Consider the following 7474-nt stretch of genomic DNA (forward strand, 5'->3'; position numbering starts at 1 on the left):
GTGTGTGTGTGTGTGTGTGTATGTGTGTGTGTGTGTGTGTGTGTGTGTGTGTAGAAGCTACACACAGCAAAGTCAGTGCATGTGTGCCTGTATACTGACAGATGGCTGCTGTAATGACGCAGGAACTAACTACTGGGTTTCTACGTGTCTGTGAGGTTGTTTATGCACATGCTTGCTAGTGGATTGTGTATGTGTTTGTGTGTGTGTGTGTGTGTGTGTGAGAGAGAGAGAGAAAGAGAGAAAGAGCATGTGTGAGGGGGAGAGAAAAAGAGAGATGCCTTTTTGTCCAGGTGCTGCTTACAATCTTTTCCACAGACATTCATAAGAGACCTTGAGTCTGTTGCAGTTTTGAATTTGCTGTAACATACAGTACAAAGGTGTGTGTGTGTGTGTGTGTGTGTGTGTGTGTGTGTGAGACACTAGGAAACTAGGAATAATAAAAAATATCAGCATAAAGTCGCATCAGTGATGGTGTCTAGTGAATCTGCCCTGGTGACACCCACCATTATGTTTAGGTAAATTTTAATCACAGGATGTACTTGATACACTTAAGCTTATCATGCATATCATCTATGTACAGGTGGTGGGGTGGGGGCCAACATTACCATACAGTTGGATTAACAAGGACAAATATAGTCTCCAAATATACACTATATATAAGCTTTATAAGCATGCAGGGCCAGGGCTGTTGTACTGGGTTGTATTTTATTGTCAGGGTCCTGTTCTTGGTTCCGCCTGCTGGGTATTTGACAGTGCTTGAAGGAGTATTCACATATTTTACTTAAGTATAAGTAAGTAAAAAATACTGATACACAAATTTGTATATACTTTTGAAACATTTTGTATGTTTACCTTAAACAGTTATGTAATTGGAATGAGCCCAAACTAAACATTTTCTTTGTCACAGGCCAAAACTTAGCAGGCTTTTTATGTAGAATAATAATCTAAAAAGTAACCACAGCTGTCAGTAAAATGTAGTGGAGTAGATGGTACAATATTCCATAAGTATTAAGTAGCAGAACATGGAAATACTCAAGTAAAGTACCACAAAACTGCACAGTACTTGAGTTAATGTGCTTAGTTACTGTCAAACACTATTTGAATGATCAAATAACATGCATGGTCATTAAGCAACGGACATTGTTGATGACGCTCATGATAGTGAGCCTTCACCTGGTTGGATGGGACAAGGCCAAGAGAGCCTCAGTGCAGAATTCCTAGTCTCGCTTTGCCAGACCTACCTCCACACGCTGTGGAGCGGAGGAGGGTCTGGCTATTCCACACAGCATTCTGGGAAAGGAAGAAAACAAGCTCTGGTTTATTGGCATTTCTTTAAACCCCTCACAATCGTCAAGGGCGGCACTAAGCTCCACACGGAGCCGCTATAAAATTGTTGCGTTAGAAAACACAGACTGGACAGATATTCTAGTTAGCTGCCTCAATTTACCCTGCACAGATCTAAGGAGGACTTAACCATAGTCCTCATAAATCCACCAGAGTTTAAAATTCCAACGTAAAGAAAGCAGAAGGAAACGGACGTACATGCATCCGGCGGAATTACCTGCGACAAGGCTATAGACTACAGTATTCCTAACTGGCAGACACAGAAGTGTCAGATGACCATTATGTTTCATTATGACTCACCATCATGATTCACTGTATTTGTAATGAAAAGCACTGACCTTAACCTCCATGAGTGCATCAAAACTAAGCCCAAAAACACACTCGCTGTTAAAGACCCTCTACGGCTGGTTTCCTAGCGAGACAGAGAGAGAAGGGGTCAGATAAATTGTGCTATTAAGCAAAGCAGAGAGCACTGCTGTTGGGATAAAAGTAAAATTCATCGTGGCTTTGAGGACTCAGAGCAAACATCCCTGTGCCAAATGTGCCATTTGGAGCCGGCAGGCTTCAAGGCCGGCAGCCATTCAGAAGGAGAGCTAAGAGCCCTGGCTCTCCTTCATTTAGTTTCTCACATTCTGCTTCCCTTTTCTCTTTCTCTTTCAACTCACACTGTTTTATCTCCATTCCTTTGCTTTATCTGCTGTCCGTTTCTGTCACACTTGGCCTCAACTCCGTGACTATGTTTGTGCCTGTGTGTGTGCACGTTTTTTTTAAGTTGAGAAATATAGAAGCTATTATAATTCTCACAGACATGAATAGAGATTTAAAAATCAATTGATGTATTTCAATAATTGTCACCCTGACTCGAGCACACTTTTCTATGTGTGTGCATGTGTGCTCATCTTTAGCATGGCACCCATTCAGTTGTCTTAAATCTTTGATTAAAATGCTTATAATTGTGCAAATATACAGTAATGGTTTGGTACATGGATTTACATGCAAATTTTCTCCTTAGAGGCTTAATTTAGAATTAAATCCCTAACAGCCTGCAATCTAGCCTTCTCGCCTATATTTCAAATTTGGCATCAAGTAATATAATGCTATTAGGGCTGTGACCATCGACTGCTTGCACTCCCTTTGCACGTTGTTGCTCAAACACGTACGGGAATGCATGCATGCACGCACGCACACACACACACAAATACACTTACTCACCATTTGTTTTGCTGGATTGTCTCCCATTTCCTTTTGTCGGAAGCTTACCCTCCCTTTCTCCCTCTGCCATTCTGCTCGCCCCCTATCCTTTTTCCGCGCCTGCCCTCTTCTACCTCCCTCCTTCATCAGCATCCCTCTCTGTTTTACCCATCTCTGCTTTAACTTCTTCCTCTTTTTCTCCCATTTTTGTTATCAGTCTGTCTCATATTACATCTTTTATCAGCTTCTTCTTCTCTTTTTTTGTGGCCCTCCACAGGTCCTCCTTGTTGGGCTGCATGCCAGTGTGGGTCAGCGGCAGGTTGTAATTACTTTACTCCTCCTCTGGCAGCTATTAGTGAAGAAAGGAAGGGAGAGAATCAAGAGACAAAAAGAGAAACAGAATTAAAAAAAACAGACAGATTATTTATTTTCAATATAAGGGCTAAACTAAACTCTCTGATCCATTTATTATTATTATCTTTTTAAAGGACAAGGACAATGTATGTAAATCAAATGCGTTTCTGTTATCTCCACAATCTTGTTCACATTCATGCACACATTTAAATTAAGTATGCTGTGTCTCACTGAAGTTCCAGCTGATTTCCTCCACTGACAAGGTGCAGGTCTGCACAGTCAACATTGAGAGGTAAATAATACAGGAATATAGAATTGTTTCTACCACATGATTAATGTAGCATAGTAGAGTTGGCCTTAATTGGTGCAGCTATATTCGAGCTGTGATGTAGGGTGGGCAACACTTCCCTGACTTCGGCAATGGGTTGGGAAACATTTGCATGTCTTTACAAAATCAATAGCAGTCTGAAAAAACTTTCACCACGCATAATGAAATTAGCATTAAAAGGAATAAAAAGAACACAGGGGAAAGAACCATGACGTCTGTGGATTGTTTTTTTTTGTTTTTTTTTACAGTTTTCCATCTTTCTCTCATAGTAACAGCTTAACGGGCAGGAGAACTCATTAGTTAAAGGTTATAGCAGACAGGGATAGAGATTGTTTGAAGTTTCCGCTGGATGCATCGCTGTGAAGGCTGTCGTTAATCACCCAAATTAGTGAGACTGAGATGTTTTCAGTGTTGGCCATAGCCCAGCTCCCAGATGCTATTCTTATCCTGGGTGAACATTGATACTTCTTCAGCTGTCTGGAGGTCACCACTTCCTGAGACAGGGATCACTAATTGCACAGTGCCGATAACCTTTAATTCCTTCCTTTTTCAGAAAATAGGCAGTTTTTCATGCACACATACCAGCTTATGATGCACTACATAACACTTTATTATTTACTGCGTAATTGTTTTGTGAATACAGAGTATCAATAAAATAGGCCCAATTATTGGGTACACATACGTGAATAGAATGGAAAGAGGCAAATGTTAGGGAATAAAGGGCTAAGAAGGGACATTTAGAGGGTAATTATCCTGTAAGTATTATTTTTTAATTATTAATACTGAGTAACTATTTAATAATTACAGGGTATAGTAGTATTAGTGGGTAACAAGACAGGAACGATAGGGTAACTGTTGATTTTGAAATGAAACATTAGGCTTAGTCTGGAAAGAAGGTGGTGACTTTATAGCCAGGACTATACAATAGCTTTAAGTTTTATAAGTTGTGTTTATGCTTTCAAAATTATGATTAAATGCTGAGTTTTTAAAAAGTGTTCCATTGTTCACCCCTTTTTCACTGTAATAATAATGTACAGGGTATCTTAAAGTTTGGGGTTTGTCTGTTTTTAAGTTTAAGTGCCACATGTTGTTGGGCTCCTTTTCATGCCATAGCTGTCGTGAAAGGACACATGTCTGTTGACACCCAGCTTGTACCATTAAATTATTCAGAAGGTACTGGGTTATTAATACAAATTCTTGTTGTTTAGTGTTAGGTCCCCTAAACATAAGGTTACCCCTTGACAAACAAAAACATAATGAAATAAAGGAATTCCCTTCAAAAGAAATGCTAGTGAAAATAGTAATGCAGTGAAAGAGAGGCTACTGACTGTGCATGTTACTGGTAAGCCCTCTTCCACAACTAGGTTGATATTTTAAGCTTTGTCAGATTGATTTTGAGGCCCTGTGGGGGCTTTGTGGGTCTGTGTGAGACACAGACAAAAAAGGAGGTGGACTCAAAGTTAGGACAGGGAAGATCACAATGGAGAGGAAGGGGAGGAGTAGTGGTGGCCTCCAGATTCCTGAGGTTATTAATAAGAGTGTGTCTTCAAGGACACCAGTGATGATTTGGGTCAAACTATTTCCTCTTCCTCCTGAGGTGTATCAAGGTCACTGAAAAAATGGCCCCAGAAAGCTCTCTCTCTCACTCTCTCCCAACTTGAAATAGGCTGCCTTTGTTTTTAGGTGCCAATAACCCTGGATGACAGACTGGGGCGTTTGATACCCTTATAAAATCACTGGCAGGTGTATAGTCATTATAAAGAGCTGTCACCTTTCTTTGACAGCTAATTAGCAGGTAAAACAAATGTCTTTGCAATGGGTGTGAGAAGATTCCTATGAGACAGAACTAACACAGACTGAAATGGCCTTGAAAATGCTTCACTTTCTAATTTAGTTAATTTTAAAACATTATTTCATTGTTGTACGTTCACTTAATAGAACATCCACTCTTTCTTTGATGTTATGGCTCTATTTGAAGAGGCCCTTGCCTTGGCTACTAGTTATATGACCAAGGAAACAGGATGTTCACTGCCGCCCACGGAGGTCTGATGTGTTGTGCAGTTTGATGGCGATTAGGCCTGATTTCCTTCATATAAAAGGACAATAACTACTACTTACCTGTAGGCTGAGGCCAGCTGTGACATTTTACAATGTTCATTTTACACCTGTCCCACAGAGTTTTAGTTTTTGAGTTAATGACATCTCCTTGGGGTCTGGGAGTGTTATTAAACAGTTCTGTTCAGGTGAGTAACACTGTTTATCCTGTGGAAAGATATACTGACGAAATCAAGATGCAGCAACACAGTGTCCCAATCATAATCGAGCACCGAATGTGAGATTGTGTTTGTCTGCCATCTAGTGGTCAAACAAAGTCACAGCAAGGAGCACATGAGAGAATGACTGTTTGAAGCACTGTTTTTATACACCTTCAGTGTGAAGACTCTAGGATTCAGAGTAAATATTTGATTATTACTGTTATTCTATATAGCTTTCTCAAAGCGAACGTTACATTAGTTCACTTTATTTTAATTTCTTTGTTGATGCCTTTTATAATTCTTTTTTTTAAATTTAAAGTGTAAATTATTATTTTTACTACCTTTGCCGGAACCATACAACATTAATTTACTGATTATCCAGTATACTGACATTTTGAATACCAAACATATTATGGAGGCTTCATATTACTTTGCGTCACAATAGGCCCACCACGAGGAAATCCCACAAATTCGGTCTGTAGGCCTAGTTTTCAATAGATGATTCATATCTGAATAAATTACATTGAAAGAAAGTTTGACTATAGATGACATAAACCATCTTCTTTGTAGTTTACGTTTAAGATGTATTTAATGTTTTAACAAGCAGAAATACACCCGATTTACGTGAAAGAAATAGACCAATGAAAACGGCTCTGTTTCCCAGCATGCCACAGGAGTTTATGTTCACTTCGTAATACCTACAATACAACGAGCGTGAAAACGGGACATTTACGACATTCTCTCTTGGCGTTTTCTATTGTAGGCAACCTCGTTGTCAAAACACTACATTCGATTTTAGTCCCATATTTGCACCACAATAAAGAATACGTTAAGTTATATTGCAGTATTTATACATCTTGTCCGCCCTCATTCCTTTCGTGGGCGGAAGCTCATTGTAGAGGTCACATGCAGAGTGCTCGTCACTCCACCAATCACCTCGGGGAAGGTCTGAGACAAGAGCCAATAGTTACCCTCGCAGGGTATCACCTGATTCGGGTGAGCGAGTGAACAGAAATCATGGGTCAATGTGAGCGGTTAGCAGGAGAAGTTGTGTTGTGCGGTTTCAGCGCCACGCAACGGATGTGCCGCTCACTGACTTGGAATCGCTCGCGGCTGGCATATGAGTGCGATGTATGAGGTGGGGCACAGCTCCAGAACCCAATTCAGACTACTCTCCCCCCACTTTTTCAAATTTTATTTTTTTGTGAAACATAAAATTCGACAAACTGACAAGAATACAAGACCCCTGGCAGAATCCATCACCGGCGGTTAGATTTGTGTCCTGCTCATAGACTGTATATTATTGGTCTATGGTCCTACTAGATCCCAACCATAGACTGTATATTATTGGTCTATGGTCCTACTAGATCCCAACCATAGACTGTATATGATCCCAACTTCCTCTGACATACGTGGGCAACGATAATCTCACGAGAGCAAGGTGGCCGCAGGTTTGAGACGCAGGCAGCGCAGTTGCTGTCACTCCCTGCAGATTTGAGTCGCGTATGCATCACTTTGCGACGAGTGAAGCTGTTGAACTTTTCAGCTACCATTATCAATGAATATAAAATGAAGAAGAACGTAATTATGTTAGGGGAAATGCAGCTATTTTACTAGAATGGCATGAATAAACATTACGTTATGTAACGTGAATAACCTTGAATGGGTAAACTAAACCGTGAACAGATGCATTCTAATCAGCGATGGTGTTTAACAAAAACTACAACTCCCATAATTTCACGCAACTTCCTAACTTCATCAAAAGTCAGCTTTGGGGGCGTGTTGTTTACAAGGGGGTGATTTCAGCGATAATCTCCAGCACCTCCTCCCTCACATCCTCGTTGCTGCTTTCTAGAAGACGAAGATTCTTTCCATTGGATTTCCAGCCCTTTCACATTTTCCTGCAGCAATCTTGGCTGTATTTTTCAAACGTGGAATAAGGATGCCCCTTATCGCCCTACCTTTTTTTGCTTGCAGCCCAACTTTTATGTGAACACATCAA

At 40.4% G+C, this 7474-nt stretch overlaps 2 protein-coding genes across 2 annotated transcripts in view; one reads left to right on the plus strand and one right to left on the minus strand.

Annotated features, from left to right (window-relative positions):
* LOC116692455 (rho-related GTP-binding protein RhoA-C) overlaps positions 1 to 7474 on the minus strand; it is a 732216-nt gene that overhangs the window by 76182 nt on the left and 648560 nt on the right. The window lies entirely within an intron of this gene.
* The window catches only part of LOC116692926 (thyrotropin subunit beta), a 25318-nt gene that overhangs the window by 9574 nt on the left and 8270 nt on the right, over positions 1 to 7474 (plus strand). The gene's annotated exons all lie outside the window — the stretch shown is intronic.

This window comes from Etheostoma spectabile, chromosome 7, assembly GCF_008692095.1.
Source record: "Etheostoma spectabile isolate EspeVRDwgs_2016 chromosome 7, UIUC_Espe_1.0, whole genome shotgun sequence".
NCBI lineage: Eukaryota > Metazoa > Chordata > Actinopteri > Perciformes > Percidae > Etheostoma > Etheostoma spectabile.